The sequence below is a fragment of the Felis catus genome, chromosome C2 (assembly GCF_018350175.1).
Source record: "Felis catus isolate Fca126 chromosome C2, F.catus_Fca126_mat1.0, whole genome shotgun sequence".
NCBI classification, from domain to species: domain Eukaryota; kingdom Metazoa; phylum Chordata; class Mammalia; order Carnivora; family Felidae; genus Felis; species Felis catus.
This window is the reverse complement of record NC_058376.1, coordinates 67,965,619-67,987,710: the sequence shown is the minus strand read 5'-3', so window position 1 is coordinate 67,987,710 and position 22,092 is coordinate 67,965,619. Positions and strand designations below refer to the sequence as shown.

At 37.9% G+C, this 22,092-nt stretch overlaps 1 protein-coding gene across 6 annotated transcripts in view; it reads left to right on the top strand.

Annotated features, from left to right (window-relative positions):
• The first annotated feature begins 11,453 nt into the window (after positions 1–11,453).
• The window catches only part of KPNA1 (karyopherin subunit alpha 1), a 70,531-nt gene continuing 59,892 nt past the window's right edge, over positions 11,454–22,092 (top strand). For 2 of the 6 annotated variants that reach the window (XM_019839840.3, XM_045037013.1), the window contains exon 1: positions 12,633–13,486. The gene's annotated coding sequence lies outside the window, so the exon portion shown is untranslated. Of the gene's footprint in view, positions 11,592–12,107; positions 12,313–12,631; positions 13,487–22,092 lie in introns of those variants that run through there. The other 4 variants (XM_019839839.2, XM_003991694.6, XM_045037014.1 and 1 more) reach the window with 4 other exon arrangements.

Here is a 22,092-nt window from a genome sequence, read left to right as displayed (position 1 = left end):
TAATATTTCTTCCTTACCAATCTGGATGCCTTTTATTTCTTTTTCTTGTCTGATTGCTGTGACAGTATTCTTCCTCTTGAAAGAAGCATGCTTCCTATCTCATATGGTACTGTCTTTGGATATGGGCAAAAGAGGCCCTGCCCTGAACCTCTGGTTTGAGAGGGCCCCACTCTGGTCTGCTTCTATGTGTTCTCATCTCTACAAGATAAGTAGTCTATAGGGTCAAGAGAATGTATCAATTATAAGCCTTCATTCTTCACTTCTAAACCACCCACTAGGTACCTGGAACCCCAAACTTTCTTGACTGAACAGCTCCAAGTCTATTTCCAGGGCCTAACTCGACCTCTTTCTTGGTTCTGTCCTCTTGAGGGTGGACTGTGCCACAAGTCTGCATCAAGAATGGTCAAAGAGTGACTGTTTGGGTCATGGGCAGTAGGGCTGAAGCATTCGTATGCCTGGGGGTAAGCTTGCGACATAAAGCTAAAATAGTGCTTGAATTATCTATAACCTTAAAGCTTATATTAAGAAAAAATAAAGGCATAAGTTAATCAGCTAAGCATCCAACTTAAGAAAATCAGAATAAATTTGAAAGGATAAAAACAGAAAATAATGAAATGGATGCAAAAACATTACAACAGAGGGAATAAAGCAATAGCTATTTCTTTGTAAAGATTAAAATTCTTTTAAATGTTTATTTATTTTTGAGAGAGAGAGAAAGACAGAGCCTGAGTGGGGGAGAGGTAGAGAGAGCAGGAGACATAGAATCCAAAGCAGGCTCCAGACTTTGAGCTGTCAGCACAGAGCCCGATGCAGGGCTTGAACTCACAAACCGTGAGATCATGACCTACGCTGAAGTCAGATGCTTAACAGACTGAGCCACCCAGGTGCCCCTGTAAAGATTTTAAAAATATGCAAACCTTTGGTAAGATTGATAAAGAAAAAACAAAAGGTACAAATTAAGAATTTGAGGAATAAAAAGAGGATGTAACTAAAATACATTAGAGATCTAAAGGTAACAAGATAATGCCAGAAACAATTTTGTGCTAATAAGCTGAAAATTTAGACAAAATATAGATTTTCTCTTGAAAATATAACCTATCAAAATTGATTGAAGAACTAGAAATCCTGAATTTTCTAAAATCTATTAAATAAATTGAATCAGCAATTGAAGTTTTACCTACCAAGTAAACAAATACAAGCTAAGATGATTTTACCAAGTGAGTTCTACCAAATCTTCAAAGAACAGATAATTCCAATTTTATATAAAATCTTCTAGAGAACTTTTTAGAGAAATTAAGAGGGAACTTTCTCCAACAAATTTTTCAAGGCTAGTTTAACCTTGATACCAAAGATAGACAACCAGTATAGATATGAAAAATCCAGATACAAAGCACAAATCTGAAACTATTAACAAATATAGTTCAGTTCTGTATAAATAAATAAATCATGGTCAAGTTGGGTTTATTTCAGAAATTCAAGGATAATTTAACTTAAGAAAATCTGCTAGTGTAACTCACCATATAAATACATAGAAGAGTATGCTCATTTCAATGTATAGAAATAAGTCACTTAATAAGTAATTCATAAAAAACCTAGAGCATTATATTTCATAGTAAAACATTAGAACAATTCCCTGCAAAATCAGGAATGAGACAATGGATGCTTTCTATCACCACTTACCTTCTCCAATGAGTTAGAACTCCTGGCAAACACAGTAAACAACAAATGAAAAACATGACTAGTGGTGGAGAAATAAAAATGTCATTAATCAAAGGAAATATGGTTGTCTATAGGAAATCCAAGAAAGGAGCGCCTTGCTAGCTTAGTCAGTGGAGCATGTGGCTCTTGATCTGAGGGTTGTGAGTTTGAGCCCCAGGTTAGGTTTGGAGATAATTTAAAAATCTCTCTAGAAAAAAAAGAAAATCCAAGAAAATCTGGAGACAATTATTAAAATGAATAAAAGCATTCTGTGAGGTGCTAAATAGAAATTACACATAAATCAATTTCATTCTTATGCATGAGAAACAATAAATGTAATGACTTTTTTTACCATTATAACAGCAACACCAAAAAAATAAAGTAACTAAAAATAAGTTTAACAAAAGATGTATAAAAACTTCATGAAAAACATCACAACATGTTTTGAAAGGCATTAAAGAAGACCTTATAAATAAATGGAACTATATACTATATTGTCATCGAAAGGGAGACTTAATATAATAAAAATCTCTATGCTCTAAAAATAAATCTTATCAATTCAATGAAATTTCAGTCAAAATCATAAAAGTTTTTTTTCATAGAAATTGATGGAGTAATTGTAAAATTTATATTAAATAAAAAGACCCATGAAGAGCTGAGGCAATTAAAAGAATTGTTTTAAATGTTTATTTATTTTTGAGAACAGGAGTGTGAGTGGGGGTGAGGGGCAGAGAGGGAGACACAGAATCCAAAGCGGTCAGCACAGAGCCCGACATGGGGCTCAAACTCATGAACGGTGACATCATGACCTGAGGTGAAGTCAGGTGCCCAACTGACTGAGCCACCCACGCTCCCTGAGCTGAGGCAATTTTAAAGAAGAAAAACAAAGTGGAGGTGACTTGACCTACAGCATATCATGACTTACTATACAACTACAGTAATTAAGATGTGTTACTGGTGCAGGGACAAACAGACCAACTGAATAGAATAGAAAGCTGCAAAACAGACCTATACCAATATGGAAATTTGAGAATATATGTATCTTGAGTGAATATATATATATATATATATATATATATACACATATATATACACATATGTAATACATTTACAAATATATATCAAATACATTTATAAATAAATAATATATAAAATATATAAATATATGATATACATAAAATATATACAAATAAATTTATAAATATATGAGATAAATATATCTCTCAAGTTTATTATATATACTATAAAAATTATATATTCTGCAATATTTATGATATACTTTTTCACATTGCAGGTTTATGGTGTCCATATTTTTATGGTACATTTATAAAATTTTCCAGCAGATATTTGCAAGTAGAAGCTAAGTACCATTTAAAAGTCATAATTCAGGTGATAAGGAATACTGTTGATTTCTTATTCAATTTTCCATATGAAGTCAAATGGCTATTTGATGCTTGCATTTTTGCTCACTAGTTCTTATTTTCTGAGTGTCATGTGACTATATACATACTTTTCTCAGTATAGAGCTTTGAATATGTGTATATATATGAATGACAGAGGTAAACTTGTGGATCATTGGGAAAACAATAAACCAATCTTAACAAAAGGTCTTAGACAACTGGTTAAGGAAGTGGAATAATAAATTTGGATCTTGTGGGGATTCTTGTTGAAGTGACTTATTGGGGGAGTGCTTTTGGGAATGTGGGAATCAAGGAGACAGCATAGGGCAGGGGAAAGCTAGCAAGAGTATAGTCTCAGCTGAAGACTAGCTTCAATATAATTCCAAGGGAAAGCTCTAGGGAAAAAATTGTACCGTTAGAGTAAGCTGAACACTGTAGCAGCAGTTGGATTTTTCTTTTTTTAAGTTTATTTATTATGACAGAGAACAAGCAGGGAAGGGACAGAGAGAAGGAGAGAGAGAATCCCAAACAGGCTCTGGCTGTTAGCACAGAGCCCAACATGGGGCTCCATCTCACGAACCTCAAGTTTATGACCTGAGCCAAAATCAAGAGTCAGATGCTTAACCAACTGAGCCACTCAGGCGCCCCAAAAGTTAGCTTTTTGAAGTAATGTCAGTTGTTGGCCTAGGTCTGTCCTTGAGGGTGGGAGCGGGAGCCTTCTAGCAAGCTGGCTCCTATTAGGCTTGCACTTCTTCAAAGATGGCAGTTGAGGGTTACCTGCCAGCACTCACATCAGGTTGGGGAATGGGTATATTGGCCAGATGGAGTAGATTCATTTCATTTCCCCACCCGTACAGGTGGGGAAGAGTGACCAATTGTCCTGATTTGCTTGATCTTCCAGGTTTTGGCACTGAAATTCCCACATCCTGGGGAAACCCTCCCAGGACACACAAAACATCCTGGTCTTCAATGAGTGTGGAAGGTTGGGGGAAAATTACAAAACCCATCCATATGACAGCCCAGAAAATAGGAGCTGAAAGCAATCATGCTTCATGTCAAATAGATATAGCAGATTCTTTGATGTCTGTAATCACTATCAGTGTTTTTTCCCCTGCCCATTAATATTAGTAACCATGATTTGCAGTTCACAATAATTATCATCCATTGTTGCATTGTTCTGAGGAATATGACTTAAATGTGCAGTTTAAGTGCATTATAATCATAAGCATTAACAGTACACCTTTGGCTTTGCCTGTGGATTAACCGCTGTGCCTTTTACAAGTTGATTTTTTTTAACATTGTGAATGTGGTGACCATATTTTATAAGAGCAGAGATAATGAAATGAGAATGATTATAACACCAACAACAACATGATCCAGACATCACTGCATAAGAAAGATAAACAACTATGTAATATTAATGACCAATGGAAGACAATATATAACTGGATTAGGAAGGTAAATAACAAAAACAGAGCATACTGCACAATATGCAGAAAGACTTTTGGATTGGCTATGGTAGAGAAGAGGATTTGAAAGCACATACGGAGACTGAATCTTGCAAGTCTGAGATAAGACAGACAAGTACTTCAAAATCAAAAGTTTTTTAGTTTCTCAAAGATACCACTGCTCAACTGAAAATAGCAGCTGCTGAATTAGCTTGGGCGTATCACATGAACCAATGTGCATTATTGTATTGTACTTTCTACTGCTCTATGGAACTAAAAAAGGTTACATTTCCTGATTTAAAAAAAAAAACAAAAAAACAAAATTCTCCTCTAGCCCTTTAGCCAATTTAACCTGAAAAATGGAGTTTCAAATTGGCTTCTTAATGTTTATTAAGATTTTTAAATGAAACCATAAACATAACAAAGGGTGTTATATCTTGTCCAAAGACAAAGTAGCCTTGGCTCATTTATCTGCTTTCAGTGAAAATGTTAATTTGGACAAATTCTATTCAGTCTCCACACTACTTACCAAAGAAAATGAAACAATCTCATTTGCTAAACACCTTATACATAACAATACTAAAAAAAGGTGTGGTTTACTCACCTGTGATATGGAGGTTTTAATAATAGAAGTGTTTGCTCATTTCAGTTTCCTCAAAATATGCAGAAGCATTTAATTAAATTTTTGGCTTTATAGAAATGGAAGGAGTTAGCTACCTTAAACATGAAACATCTTGTAGGCACAAGATGACTATCACTGAGGGTACCTTGCTGGCTCAATTGGTAGAGTATGAGTCTCAATCTCAAGGTCATGAATTCAAGCCCCACATTGGTCATAGAGGTTACTTAAAAGATAGATAAATAAATAAAACCACATTATTTAAAAAAAGATGACTATTATTATTGTTAGCCATTAGAAAAGATGTTAAAATCCTGGCCTGCCATAAAATCATATTTTCATAGTGTGGAACAAGAAGAATGTCCTGTTCCAATTTGGAAATATGTTGAGGATGAGAATGGAAAGGACTACAGTGAAACAGAAATAAACATGCTGGTTCTCTAAAAATGTGTGATAATCTTGAAGAGGCCATAAGGAATCTAGAAAAAGATGAACCAACTTCACCTGAGTTATTCAGTGTTATACTAGGTTGAGTCAAAAACTCCAACAGATTAAAAAAAAAAGATGAATTTTCTGGAAATAAAACTGTTTCAGAACTTTTTAAGAAGTCCCCCCCACCAAAGGCAACCAAGTTAAACAGAACTTTCTGAATTTCTTTACTAAAATTGTAAACTTACTTGGAAGCTAACTTCAGTTTTCACAAGTTTAAATTACTTCTGTGCTCTAAAGCCATTTTCCCTGGAGAAGAGAAGTTTAACTTATGATGACATACAGTGTGCTTCAGAGTGTTTTTTAAATGATGAGGATTTTAGATATGGAGAGCTCACATGGTTAATTTATACATGCAAACACCCTGATTGACAAACATCTGGCTTACCAAATCAAGTCCATAGATACAAAGCAGGTAGATACTTTGGAGAGCTGGAAATGAATCCCTATAAATTTAGAAATGTGCTGTGCTCGTAAATAAAATTCTAAGTATCCTGTGCTCACTTTTTGATAGAATATGTATTCACTTTAGCTATTATGTAAAAAAGAAAGAAAGACCTAAAGACTCCAGGCAATTCAGATAAGTAGTAATGGAAAAGGAAACAATGAATAAAAAAATTTCCACTGTATCATAGAACAAAGAAACATACCATTGTTATTTTTAAATTTAATATAGGTAGTATCTGTTTAATTAGTCCTACTGTATTTACATTCTCCTTAAAAAAAAAAAAAAACTCTCGGGGCGCCTGGGTGGCGCAGTCGGTTAAGCGTCCGACTTCAGCCAGGTCACGATCTCGCGGTCTGTGAGTTCGAGCCCCGCGTCGGGCTCTGGGCTGATGGCTCAGAGCCTGGAGCCTGTTTCAGATTCTGTGTCTCCCTCTCTCTCTGCCCCTCCCCCGTTCATGCTGTGTCTCTCTCTGTCCCAAAAATAAATAAACGTTGAAAAAAAAATTAAAAAAAAAAAACTCTTACATTTATGTTTCTTAAGAATATACAATATTAGATCACATGATACTCTATTTGGAAAACCCAAAAGACTCCACCAAAAAAACTGCTAGAACTCATCCATGAATTCAGCAAAGTCGCAGGATATAAAATCAATGCACAGAAATAGGTTGCATGTCTATACACCAATATTGAAACAGCATAAAGAGAAATCAAGGAATCTATCCTATTTACAATTGCACCAAAAATCATAAAATATTTAGCAATAAACCTAACCAAAGAGGTAAAAAATCTATACACTGAAAGCTATAGAAAGCTTATGAAAGAAATTGAAAACACCCAACAAGGTGGAAAAACATTCCATGCTCATGGATTGGAAGAACAACTATTGTTAAAATGTCGATCCTACCCAAAGCAATCTATACATTTAATGCAATCTCTATCAAAATAACACCAGCATTCTTCACAGAGCTAGAACAAACAATCCTAAAATCTGTATGGAACCAGAAAAGATCCTGAATAGTCAAAGCAATCCTGAAAACAAAAACCAAAGCTGGAAGCACCACAATTCCAGACTTCACGCTGTATTACAAAGCTGTAATCATCAAGACAGTATGGTACTGGCACAAAAATAGACACACAGATCAATGGAACAGAATAGAGAACCCAGAAATTGACTCACAAGCATATGGCCAACTAATCTTTGACAAAGCAGGAAAGACTATCCAAGGGAAAAAAGATAGTCTCTTCAGCAAATGGTGTTGGAAAAATTGGACAGCAACATGCAGAAGAATGGACCACTTTCTTACACCATACACAAAAATAAACTCTAAATGGATGAAACACCTGAATGTAAGACAAGAAGCCATCAAAATCCTAGAGGAAAAAACAGGCAACAACCTCTTTGACCTTGGCCACTTCTTACTTGACATGTCTCTAGAGACAAGGGAAACAGAAGGAAAAATGAACTATTGGGACCTCATCAAGATAAAAAGCTTCTGCACAGCGAAGGAAACAATTAGCAAAACTAAAAGGCAACTGACAGAATGGGAGAAGATATTTGCAAGTGAAATATCAGGTAAAGGGTTAGTATTCAAAATCTATAAAGAACTTATCAAACTCAACACCCAAAAAACAAATAATCCAGTGAAGAAATGGGCAAAAGACATGGACAGACACTTCCAAAGAAGACATCCAGATGGCTAACAGACACATGAAAAAATGCTCAACATCACCCATCATCAGGGAAATACAAATCAAAACCACAATGAGATACTACCGCATACCTGTCAGAATGGCTAAAATTAACAACTCGGGCAACAACTGATGTTGGTGAGGATGTGGAGAAGGAGGAACCCTTTTGTACTGCTGGTGGGAATGCAAACTGGAGCAGCCACTCTGGAAAACAGTATAGAGGTTCCTCAAAAGATTAGAAATAGAACTACCCTATGACCCAGCAATTGTACTACTAGGTATTTATCCAAAGGTTACAGGGGTGCTGTTTTGAAGGGGCACATGCACCCCAATGTTTATAGCAGTGCTATCGACAATAGCCAAATTGCGGAAAGAGCCCAAATTACTCGGCGATAAAAAAGAATGAAGTCTTGCCATTTGCAACAGTGTGGATGAAACTAGAGTGTGTTATTGTAAGCGAAATAAGTCAGAGAAAGATAAATATCATATGACTTCACTCATGTGGAATTTAAGATACAAAACAGATGAACATAAAGGAAGGGAAGCAAAAATAATATGAAAACAGGGAGGGACACAAAGCATAAGAGACTCAAATACAGAGAACAAACTGAGAGTTGCTGGAGGGGTTTTGGTGGAGGAATGGGCTAAATGGGCAAGGGGCATTAAGGAGGACACTTGTTGGGATGAGCACTGGGTGATAAGTAAGTGATGAATCACTAAATTCTATATCTGAAAAAAAAACAACAAGTTCTTTTTAAAAAAGAGAATATACAATAATATAGCTGACAAAATTTAAATATGCAAGAAATAGTTAAAAGAGTTAAAATAATTTCTTGCACCCAAGGACAGAAAAGAACATAAAAATATTATGTTAAAAAATATTGTTATATTTTTCTTACACATATTATTTACTTAACTGTCATTAGTCCTCTTATTACGAATTACCACTTTTGACTAGTCCTGTTGCTATTTTAAGTAATAGCATTTATGCAACAGAAAAGAAATATAACAGAATATATAATTTCAAGTAAATACCTATTTTTCATGTTTTTATGTTAAAGTGATAACATGAGTATAATTATTATTTATTTTCACACCTATAAGATTGAGAAAAAAAAAGCCAGACATTTTCAAATGGTAGCAAGGATATTTAGAAGAGAAACTTATATACTGCTTGTGAGTATAAATTGGTACAACCACTTTGTGAAATCATCTAGCAATATTTAGTGTATTAGTTTTCTATTTCTGTGTAACTAATTACCAGTAAAGCATTTTCACAGTTCCTGTGGCGCAGGAGTCTAGGCTTAGCTGGTTTGCTGGCTCAGGGTCTCACAAAGCTGTAATCAAGGTATAAGTCAGGGTGTCTTCTCATCTGGAGGCTTGACTGGGGAAGAGTCACTTCTAAGCTCTCTAAAGTTGTTGGTAGAATTTATTTCTTCATGGTTGTAGGACTGAGGGCCCTGGCTGCTTTTGGGTTGTCAGCTGGAGGCACTTAGGTCCTAGAAGCCATTAGTAGATCCTTCCCACATGGCCCTCTCCTTAGGCAGTTCACAGCATGACAGCTCACTTCTTCAAGCCCCACAGGAGCATGTCTAGCCCCAGTTTGCTAAGATAGAGACTTATATAATGAAATGTAATCATGGGACTAACATCCAATTATCTTTGCCATATTCTATTGGATATTAAAATTAAGTCACAGATCTCACCCACACTTGACAGGTAGAGATTAATATGGCAACACCAGGGGGCAAAGATCAGGGGGCCATCTTAGACTTCTTCCTATCACAGTTAGTGAGGTTAAAGATGGAATATCCTAGGATCTAGCAGTTTCCCTACACACATGAAGATGTGTGCAAAAATTTTCATAGCAGCATCATTTGTAAAAAAGAAAAACCCTATTGTTCTACAATTTAAAAATGTCTCAAACTACAAAAAGATGAAGTCAGAGAGATATTCACTAATAAAACAGCGCGTGGTATAACATTTTGTAAAAGTAACATCATATATATATATATATATATATATATATATATATATATATATATATATGAATTTTGCTTCAGCAATGGCCTACTGTTGTCTAACAAATTCTCCCACCACTGAGAATCACTGGACAAAACACAAAAACATTAAGGCATGGAGGAAATACCATGGCAGTGAGAATTTATGGGTCCAAGATCTGTAAGAAAAGGGAAGCCACAAGAGGTGAGCCTGACATTTGCCATCACTTTTCCACCTGAGGTGATTGCTAATTCTGAAAGCAGTGGCTGAAAAACTGAGTGGAGCTTTTAGCTGTCTCATGGGGCTGAGGAAGCTGGGCCAAGGACAAAAGGCCCTCATCAGGAGTAAGAGTGAACTGGAAAGAAACTAGTTTTCACAAGGACTAAGTCCAGCTCTGAATAGTCTCAGTTCCTGATTGGAATGAATTGATCTCTCCTCAGTTTAACGATGGTTGGGTATACTTGCCCCCAAGTGTCTCCCTTACAACAACCTCCCTTTCCCCAATCCCCCTGCTCAAACTCAACTCACTCTAGAAGACACAACATTCACCAGTGGAGAATACTGATGTGGCAGGGAGAGATCCAGGACAAATGAACATTGCATAGCCTGGGATTCATGTAATGTAGTCCTCCTTTCCATACTTATAAATGAATTGAGCTACCAGACCTCTTTCACACTGCTTCTCTGCCAGTGTTTTAAATTGATCTGATAAAACATGTCACATGTGAGACTTTCTATTCTGTGACCTCTGCTTGGCTGGCTGGCTTCAGTCCTTCTTCTTTTGAAGGTACTGCTCAAAAAGAATTCCGTCAAATTTAACAGTAACAATCATTTGCCCAAATTTTCATTTGTGAGCCCTTGAGAGTGAAGCAACTATTTATGCTTCATTCAATTTCTTAATTGTTTTTGATACTTCTCATACATTATCAGGCAAAGGGGAAGGGGGGGGGAGGAATACCCAGAAGTTTCCTCACACGTGTTGCCTGTGAATGCCTTAGACATGAGGCACTGACTTAAAATTTTTTTTAATGTTTATTTATTTATTTATGAGAGAGAGCGAGCGAGCAGGGAAGGGGCAGAGAATGAGAAAGACACAGTCTGAAGCAGGCTCCAGGTTCTGAGCTGTCAGACTCACCAACTGAACCGTCAGATTATGACCTGAGCCGAAGTTGGACGCTTATCGGACTGAGCCACCCAGACAACCCACGAGGCACTGACTTTTAACACTTGTAATACGCCCTCAGCCTTCATTCATTCCATGATTCGTTCAATAAACGTGTGCTAGGTACCAACCATGTTAGAGGCTGGTTATGGACAGGTGAGGCAAGGATCCATCCGCCCTGGAAGAGCTACGAAGACAGGTTTGTAGACATACTTTTGCAATTCAAGCTAAGTACAGTCCTATGGTCCCTACACCACGATTCTCCAACCTTTGCCTTTGCCTACTACCCTCCTCCTCAGCGAAACCTCCCAAATCCTGGACTCTTCATTGGTTCCCGCTAACCTCTAGGGCTTGCAGAGAAAGAGGCTGGAAGACTACGTCTCCCGGCAGCCTCTGCATCAGGGCAGCGGAGGGGAGTGCGCAGGCGCATGGTTCGGCCCCCGCGCGCAGGCGCACTGCGAACGCCCGCTGAGCAGGGTCTTGCTGCTGGGTGCGCGGCGGCGGAGAGCGAGGGCCTGGTGAGCACCGGCGCTGGCCGGCTGTTGGAGCTTGTGCGCGGGAGAGGAACGGCGGGCAGGCAAGCGAGCAAGCGGCTAACCCCAGCATCGGCACCGGGATCGGTTGCCTTGAGTCTGGTGAGTGCGGGGCCCCGCGGCCTCGGCCCCTCCCCCTCCCGCCGGCGGATCCGGTAGTCCTCGGCGGGACCCGGGAGAGGCCCCGGGGCGAGGGCGGGCGCCGGACGGGCTCGAGCTTGGGTTCCTGGGCCCGGGCGCTCGCGGCGCGTCCATGCGTCACGGCCCGGCGGTCCTAACGGCCGCGCGGCCGGCGGAGGGGAGGGTGGGGGTGGGGATCGCTGGTGTGATCGCCATCGGGAACGCCGGTCGAGGCGAGGCAGGGCGGGGCGGCGGCGGGGCTGGAAGCGGCGCCGGGGACTGCGGGGCGCCGAGGCAGCGGGGCTGAGTGGAGGCGAGCGCCGAGCCTGCGCCGCGGCCCCGTGCGAGCGGGGGCGGGGGTGGGCAGCGCCGGGTGCTGGGATTTGAGGCAGGAGGGAGCAGGGGGCGCGGGTAGAAATCCCGTCTCGGGAATTCACAAGTTACAGCCCGTGCTGGAGCCGGTGGTTGGGGGGGGGGGGCGGGGGTGGAGACGGACGACTGCAGTTTACAGATGTCATAACAACATGGGCCTGAAGCGGCTGACCGGGGTGTGGTAATTATAGGAATGACAGAACTTAGTCTGCACACAGCGTGTGTAACTGGTGATGCGAGGGAAACAGCGAAGTATTCGATGAAGCGCAAAATGGGAGGAGAAAAACTGAAGGATGACTGGAGTCAAGGAAGTCTTGAAGGAATGTTTTAGGTTTGAATGAAAGTATTTAATGTTTCACTTTTAAGGGAAAGATTTCAAAATCACTGATTTTTAAGGTTTAAATGCCAAGTAAACAAATTTGAAGGTTTTTTTCCCCTAAAACATGCTAAAATAAATATTACTTTTTCATCCTTTTTTCTTTTAAGAAACAGTTCCTTCAAAACCTCTGTTTCTCAGCAGTAGATGAGTAAGTGATTTTACCCTCTTGTTGCTTCCAGGCTCATTCTCGAGATTAACTTGTTCTTGTATTTGTAATATTTTGGAACGGATCCAGAAGTTATTTCCCCTTAAAGATTGTTAAGATGCAATTTTAACTTTTCGAAGGCAAATGATAGTGAAGTATATTGCATTTTCACTGAAATCATTTATTCTTGGGGGGGCCACTCTGTATACTTGATTATAAGATGGAGGATGTGCGAGAAGGAATGAACATTTGAACTCCTTTCCAGGTATTTTGCCAAGTACTTTAGGTATGGTAAAACATTTAATGCTTACAGTAACTCTGAAGTAGATGTTAATTTTTTCCATTCTACAGATAAAAGCTTTGAAAGTCAGAGAAGTTAAGTAACTTACCTAAGGTCATCTAGCTCTTTTTGGAAACAGCCTGAAAACCCAAGATCACTGCCGTTTTAAGAATTATTTCTCCCCTCCTTACATACCTCTTGGTTGTATATGTGTGTGTTTTTAAAAAATTATTACTTAATCCATTCATTCAGTATATACTTAATGAGTGATTGTATGCCTTCAGACTAGGGATACAGCACAGCCAAAACGCTGTTACTACCCCCATGGAATTGATAGTGTAGAGGGGAAGACTGACATAGAGTGAATACAAGTATTAACTGCTTGGCATTTTATCAGTCATTATAACTGAGCAGAAATTGTAATGTACTCTAGTAAATAGCAAAAGAAGTTTAAATGGAATTAGACATGAGCCTTGAGTTTACAGTCTAGTAGAGAAACAAAACATATAAAAACCTAAAACCAAATGACAGAAGTAAACACCTCACCTGAAGTCAGTATACTTGCATTTTGTTACTTTAGGCCCTCTTCAGAGAACTATGATTTAATGTTATGGACATTGACTTTTATCTACAATTGGTACATAAGAAAAGACAACATGAAAAAAATCTTCATTGCTAATTTATTTACTGGGCCTTATGAGGTAGGTACCTTAGAGACAAATTCTTTTTAAGAGCCCAGTGGTAGGGTTTGTTTTTTTTTTTTTTTTTTTTTTTTAATAACGAATGACTGTTTTTATTAGATCATTTGTCTTTTGTAAGCCATCCTGTTTATCCTGTTGCTCTTCACACTTTGGCTATTGGGAGTGGGGTGGGAGTTCAGAGCTGTGTCCAACTTTTGTAATTTTCCTTAGCCTCAGCCATGTTATAAACTATATCAGATAGTTTGGAATTTCTCTCAGTTGTTTCCTGGACTATTTTCTTTGTTCTTTGTTGCTCTCAATTTAGTTTCTACTTTTTCCCTTTCATTTGAGATTAGGGATTATAGTTTACCCTTCTTATCACGAGTGTTTTAACACAATGTTTGCTAAATTAGCGATTGTCTTGATGATTTATGATGTTTATGTTTTGAAGCCTGTCAGATTGTTTTTAGAAATATGTATGAATACTTTGCATAAAATCAATTAAGATTTTGGGCCATGCAAATAAAGGTGACTGACCTAGTGATGAAGGTAATTCCCTATTACTCAAAGTCTTTGTTTTAAGATCGCTGTACTATGCAGGTATTATGAATTCAGCCATAATAATGGAAGAAAACATTGGAAATGGTAAACAATTCAATTAGCTGATTGGGGCTGATTTCACTCCGTTCTTGCTGCAGTAAGCAGGAGGTGGCCCCAGGCCAACGGGGGGCCAGATAGGGCCTGCATTAGAAAATTTTGAGGCCCTGCAGTGAAAGAGCAGGGATGAAGACTGATGGAACGTGCAGTTCTGGTTGTTTTTTTTTTTTTTTTTTTTTTTAAAGATGTTACAACCCAACCAAATACAGATCTAAGTGATAAAATGTTTCTGACCTAGTATAGTAGATTAATTGGGGCAGTTCTTGAAAGCAGGCAATAATCCAGAATGTGGATAATGGGGATAATCTTCTTCACATAACAAGAATAATGCTGCCCTTCATATACAAAGATAAGTCTGCTTACTCATCGTGATTGATTTTCCAGCATGAGGAGGGATATTTGCTGAGTTGTCCATGAGTCTCTGTATTCTGACCAACAAGGCAGCTTGGGGTCAGAATGGGGGCTTGTAGCTAGGAAACAAAGACAAACAGGAGGGACTAACATCTATTGATGGATCAAGTACTACATTAATTGTTTTCACTTAATTATCCTTGCAAAACCACTTTGAAGAGGTGGTAACATGTATAGGGTGGTTAGGTAACTTGTCCTACTTCATGGAGTACATGATGGAGCTGGAATTCAAACAGGGCTATTTGTACTATGTTCACACCAACCATTGAAACTTGGTTTTTTCTTGGTTTGCAGTTCAGTCTTCCAAGCAGAATAAACTAGATTTAGTTGGTTTAGCATCATGAAATGATACTGTGAAGATCTACTTCACTAAAGGCTGAAGGAAGACTGTTCAAGTTCCTTCCTTTATTGCCATTAAAAATACAATTTTTTAACTAGAATAATATGTGAAAAACAATTGTCCCCTGTCCTAGCCTCTGTACTATTAGAGGCTACCTTTTTTTTTTTTAAGCTGTTTACTCTCATTTATTAATAAGTTGTTTCTATTGCTTTTTCATGATATAGCAATTTCAGGCATTATTTATGGACTTTCTTCCATACACACACACACACACACACACACACACACACACACACAGCCTCTCCCTCCCAGTCTCTCAGTATAATTATCATAGTCCTTTATTAAGTCAATATTCAGAGTGTTTACAATAACTATGTAAATATTCACAACTGAACCATGTACTATTATGATGTCATTTCTTCTGTTAACCTATTTGTGTTTTTCCAGGAGTTAATACTTTTTTTTCTCTCTTTATTTCCTGAAATAGTTGTCTTAGAACTCTGTCTCTAATGCAATCTGGACTGGTTACTTTCTAGGCCTACTTGCCACCTGTTATCCTGGAACTTATCTTTACATCACTCTTAAAATTCTCTTTGCCTCTCTCCTGTTTTGGGTCTCGTGTTTCTCCTATTTTTTTTTAGCCTCCTGAGAAAGAGTACCTGGGAAGTAAAAACTTTCTGAGATTGTGCATAATTGAAATAGATCTCTAGTCTATCTTAACATTTCATCAGTAATTTGGCTGGGTATAAAATTGTAGGCTTAAAAAATTTGAAAGTCATAGCTTGTTGTTTTCTTGTGTTCCATTGCTGGTGTTGAAGTCCAAAACCATTCTGAATCTTCTTTGTTTGTATGTGACCTTCCCATGAACCAACTGAGCCACCCAGGCACCCCAGAATATTATTTTTAACCCCTGAAATTCCATGATAATATGCCTAAATAAGTTGTTTTGTTTTTTAATTTTTTTAATGTTTATTTATTTTTGAGACAGAGAGAGACAGAGCATCAACGGGGGAGGGGCAGAGAGAGAGGGAGACAGAATCAGAAGCAGGCTCCAGGCTCTGAGCCATCAGCCCAGAGCCCGACGCGGGTGAGATCGTGACCTGAGCCAAAGTCGGACGCTTAACGGGCTGAGCCTCCCAGGCGCCCCATTGTTTTTTTTAATTTAAGGGCACTTCATGAAAGCTTACAAGCATGAATGCTTCATGTCATTTAGTTCTGGAGAATTTTTAAAAATTATTTTCTGGACTTTAGGTAAAAATAGTTTTCAAGTTAATTATGCTTCCCAGTTCTTGACACACTATCAGCAAACCATACAAGATCCTTTAAGTTTTTCTTTGATTTCTGAGCCCTACTTCCCCATTACCGTTTTCAGTAGGCATTCACTGCATTGTGATTGATATATTCCTTGATTATATATGAATCATTGAATAATTGTGAAATATGTAGTGGTGTGTGTGTACGTATTTAGTTATTGTGTTATAGACCTTGTCCTGTTTCTTACTTTTTTTTATTCAGCATTGTTTTAGAGACTTTTCTGTTTTGTTGTCTGTACATATGATTGTGTGTGATGTAATTCCATAATACACGTCTGGCACATTTTATTTTTCTTTCCCACCTGAGTTGCCTTTCTGGCATCACAAATACACCATGGTAAATATACTCTTGTACATTATTGTGGACCTGTGTGAGAAGTTCTCTGGGATATACACACAAGAGTGGGATTCCTGGGTTATAGAATAGGAGAGCCAGTTTATGTGCCTAGTAGAAGTATAGGAGGGTTCTTGTTTGCCCACATCTTTGTCAGTACTTGCTTTTATTCAACTTTGTAATATTTGCCAGCAATGGATATAAAGTGGCATCTCACTATTTCAGTTTACATTCTCTGATTACTAATGAGTTTGAGCATCTTTTGGATCTGTTCAAGTTTTCCCTTTGGAAAATTGTCTATTTTGTCCTTTGTTTCTCTTTCCTTTGGGTTACTGTCTTTTTGGTTTGCAGAGGTTCCTTGTGGAGGTTAGATTTGAATGGTCTGTTCCTTTTAGGCTTGGAAAATATCTTCTCTAAGCCTGTCATCTTTCTGTTAATTTTGCCTATAGTGTCTCTCATTGAATGGGTATTCTAAATTTGATGCCTTGTTTCTTTGATAATCCCTTCCTCATCAATTTTTTTTGTTCTCTCTTGGAATTTGTATTTGGGTATTGGAACTCTTAGGCTGTTCTTTTAATTTTCTTTTCCTTCTTATTTTCCATTACTTAGTCTTTTTGTTCTGCTTCCTAAGAAATTTCCTTAGTATTATCTTCCAACTTTTCTATTGAGTTTTAAATTTCTATCCACATTTTAAGTTTCTTAGAGCTCGTTCTTCCAGTATCTTAAATTTTTTTTTTAATGTTTATTTAATTTTGAGAGTGAGAGCACAAGCAGGGTAGAGGCAGAGAAAGAGAGGGACAGAGGACCCAAAGGGTCTCCATACTGACAGCAGAGAGCCTGATGCAGGGCTCAGTCTCACAAACTGTGAGATCATGACCTGAGCCAAAGTTGGGTGCTTAACCGGTTGAGCCACCCAGGTGCTCCTGCTATAGTATCTTTATATTGATTCACAGACACTATAATACTTCTGAAGATAATAGTTTTTAAGTTTCCTCCCTCCCACTCCCATTTGCTGTTTCTTTAAGTTCCTTTTTTTGTTTCTATTGTTGTCTTTTCTGTATAGAGGCTTTCCCCAGCCTTCATCTTACAGGGTTTGCCCATTCATATTTAAGAGTGAAGTGCCAAAAATGGAATTGAAAACTCTGTAGGTGTGGCATGTTGAAGGTGGCCACTTATGGGAGGAGGGGACACTTGTAGGTCCTTTCTCGTGGTCTCATCAGTTTCCTGGATCCAGAAAGAGAACTTCCAGCCTCTTGCCTGGAGGATATATATACCTGGCTGCTATGTTTTGAGAATTCATCTTAAAAAGTAGCTGGGGTTCTCACTGTTTATTGTGTTCATGTAATCCTGTTTTCTGTATGGCACCTGTACTTAGAGTCTCTTTAGTTTGGTTTCTGCAGAGCAATCCTCTCAAGAACTGTAGGGTTGGGGAAGGGATGGTTGCTGGCTCCAAACAATGGGGGAGGAAATCTGGCTGTGATGACTGTAGATTTTCAGCTAACCTTCTAGGTTTTAGTCCCATTCCTGTCTACCTTCAAAGATGCCTGTGAAACCTCCTGCTTGTGGGCAGTGTGAATCAGCTTTTTTGCAGGTGTTTAGGCTTTAGAGTTCTCCACTTTGCTAATAAAATATCATTTGACCATTTGTTTTACAGCTTCTAACAAGGTTTTGACATCTCATCTGTGATTCTGTTTTTTTCTATCCCGTGGTTCATTCCTTTAAAAAAATGTTAATAATTTTAGCATCGATTAATCTACCAGATTTACCATTTTATTTCTTTATATAAACTCTTTTTTTCTATTTGAGTATAGTTGACACACAATATTATATTATTTCCTAAACTCTATTTTCTGATCTGTTCATTCTTTCCACAACATTTGAGGGACTGCTGTATGCTCAGTGCTATGCTTAGTATACATTTAAAATTTTTTTAATTTAAAATTAAATTTTATTTACTTATTTATTTATTTAATGTTTATTTATTTTTGAGACAGAGAGAGAGCATTAATGGGGGAGGGTCAGAGAGAGAGGGAGACACAGAATCTGAAGCAGGCTCCGGGCTCTGAGCTATCAGCACAGAGCCCAACGTGGGGCCCCGAACTCACCAACCGTGAGATCATGACCTGAGCCAAAGTCGGACGCTTAACCGACTGAGTCACCCAGGTGCCCCTAAATTTTATTTATTATTATTTTTTTTAATGTTCATTTTTGAGAGAGACAGAGTGTGAGTGGAGGAGGGGCAGAGAGGGAGACACAGAATCCAAAGCAGGCTCCAGGCTCTGAGCTGTCAGCACAGAGCCTGACACAGGGCTCAGACTTGTGAACTGTGAGATCTTGACCTGAGCCAAAGTTGGATGCTTAACTGACTGAGCCACCTGGCACCTCTAAAATTACATTTTAATTTTTTTTTTAACATTTATTCATTTTTGAGAGACAAAGTGTGAGTGGGGGAGGGGCAGAGAGTGCCAGTGAGACACAGAATCTGAATGAAGCAGGCTCCAGGCTCTAAGCTGTTAGCACACAGTCTGATGTGGGGCTCGAACTTACAGACTGCGAGATCATGACCTGAGCTGAAGTGGGATGCTTGACTGGCTGAGCCACCCAGGGGCCCCAAAAATTGATTTTTAAATTTTTTTTTTCCAACGTTTATTTATTTTTGGGACAGAGAGAGACAGAGCATGAACGGGGGAGGGGCAGAGAGAGAGGGAGACATAGAATCGGAAACAGGCTCCAGGCTCTGAGCCATCAGCCCAGAGCCCAACGCGGGGCTCGAACCCACGGGCCGCGAGATCGTGACCTGGCTGAAGTCGGATGCTTAACCGACTGTGCCACCCAGGCTCCCCAAAAATTGATTTTTAAAAAGAAAATTTCTGAGGGGCGACTGGGTGGCTCGGTTGGTGGAGCCTGCAACCCAATCTTGGGGTTGTGGGATTGAGTCCCATGTTCAGTGTAGAGATTATACTTAAAAATAAAATCTTAAAAAAAATTACAATTTCTGATCTTTAGTTGTTAATATGTTTTGGGAAGAAAGGTACATCCTATATGTGCTGCTTCTTAATTTGAAATGTGAAAACCCTCATAAGTGCACATGTGATAGATATATTACAGAACAAATAAATTCAATAATGAATATGAATTGGATTAAGGCAAGTTTATAAAGTTTTTTTTTTTTAACATGAAGGAACTCTACACCAATTTTTGGGAAAGATTTATCTAAAAAAATCAGCTACAAATAAATAAGGGAATAGGTAGTTTTTCTTAAAGATCTAAAGTATTCGATCAGAACTTTGATGAAATAACAGAACATTGAGATGACAAAATTCTAGCCAAAAGTAAAGAAATTTCAGTGTTTTAGGTAGGCTAGGAAGCTTGACTGTAGTAAATACATGCTTTCAGCTCTAGTTTTTGAAAGTTTTCTTATTGTATAAATAGTACAGTTGCTTACTGTAGAAAATTTGGAAGATATAGAAAAATATTAATTTGCTCTTAAAGTATTTGTATTCCACTTTAAAAATATAGAAAATAAGTTGGGTTTTTGTTTCTCAGCATCCAGATTTTTCATACGTTATTGGCCAGATTTTTCCCATGTTAGTGTTGTTTTTCTCATTTCTCAGAATATTATCATTTCCATAACCAAGCCCTCGGTTTGGAAGTTTTAGGTTTACAATTTTTCATTGTAACAATCACAGTGCAGTGAACAGTCTTACACATACTGCTAATTTTATTTCATTTGGGTGTATTCCAAAAGTAGAATTACTGAATCCTAGGGTATGGATTTCTAAAAATCCTTAGTAAATATTTTCCTTTAAATGTTTGGATATTGCGAATGTCTTTGGTGAACATTGCAAGTTGGGAATCTGTAGATACTGGAAGGTGAAGTCAGAATTCAGGGTCAAAGGTTATAGTCAACTTCTCAGTGGAAGAAAATTTGAAGCTGGGACATGAGAGAAAATAGAGATTTCTATTTAGATTAATGAGGTTAAAGCTATAAGATGGAACCAGAGATGAGCACCTATGAATTATGTCTACAGCATTGACTTTTTACAGGAGTGGCTTAGGGCTGTGTTTTCCAGGCTTTGCCCCCACTGAACACTAGAATGTTGTCACTAAAATAAAGGAACTCTTTCAATAATTTTACAGGAAAAAAAATGAGTAGAATATTTTCAATTTTATTTTACTTCTCTAATTTTTATTAAAATATTTTAAAGGGGCCTGCTACCACTTGATTAGAAGTTGGTAAGAAAGGAGTAGTATTTACAAATGAACTGAAAGGTTTTTTATACTTAATTCATTTATGCTTAAGTTTATAAATCCATAACCTATTTTGTAATCATATTTTGTGGTTTTGGGTTTTTTTTTTATTTTAAAAGCATGTCATGTTTTCTAATTAAATTATGCTTAGTTTATATGATTAACTGTATTAGTAATTTATGGTGTTTCACAAAGAATATTGTGAATGTTAAATATTTAGAGTTTTTAGTGTGTTGGGATTTACTGACTGGGTGGATTGACTCAGAACAGTAAATATATATCATCTTGAATATAATAAAATCTAAAAAGATGTACAGTCAGTATGTTGGGTAAACATTGGTATAGGATGAAAAGAATATTGAGTGAATCAAGGTCAAGGGATCTTGTAGCACAAAGAAGTTCAAATTTGATCTGAGATATGCCAAAGACTCACTCTGGGTCCTTAAGCTTGAGGTAATACAGCGAAAAAGGTGTTGAGATTAATCCGAGAGCTGTATGAAGGATGAATTGAAGAACAGCGGAGTCCCAAGGTTAAGGAAGGGTGGGTTAGAGTTTTTTCAGTTATGTGGATATTAGGATGACAAGGACCTGGACCAGACTGGTGGCAGTTGAGAGTGGACAGGTAGATAAAATCAAACACTTGGGATAGAATAATAAGGAAAATTTGATAATTAACTAAATGGACATGAAGGAAAAAGTGGAAGATTTCCTTTTGGAAGAGTAGAGTGCATTCTGTTTTACCACCAGTTGTGCATCTAGTTTTTAATTTTGTTGCTTTCTTGGCTTTATTTCCTTAGAAACCATGGAAAATTAGGCATGATGGCTTTAATTGTTAAGGCTCCTGGTTCCTGAGAGAGTATTTTGAAAAATTATTGACAGTAACTTAGGTTTTTGAAATTAATTGTGTAGGTGATAATACACTAAAAATAATTGCTTAGGGTTAGCAAAATTGTTCGTACTATTACTTTGTTATTCATTTTATAATCCTGTATAGATTTTGTTTCATTTCTTTGTTATCAAAGTTCCTTTCAATCCAATGTAAGCTTAAGTTTCAACTGTATTTTGCATTGTTTTCCAGTAAAGCTTTTGCTTCACTATAATGTTTTTCAGTTGCAGAGGCGTATCAGAATTTACTTGGAAATCTTTTTTTTTTTTTTTTTAATTTTTTTTTAACGTTTATTTTTGAGACAGAGAGAGACAGAGCATGAACAGGGGAGGGGCAGAGAGAGAGGGAGACACAGAATTGGAAGCAGGCTCCAGGCTCCGAGCCATCAGCCCAGAGCCCGACGTGGGGCTCGAACTCACGGACTGCGAGATCGTG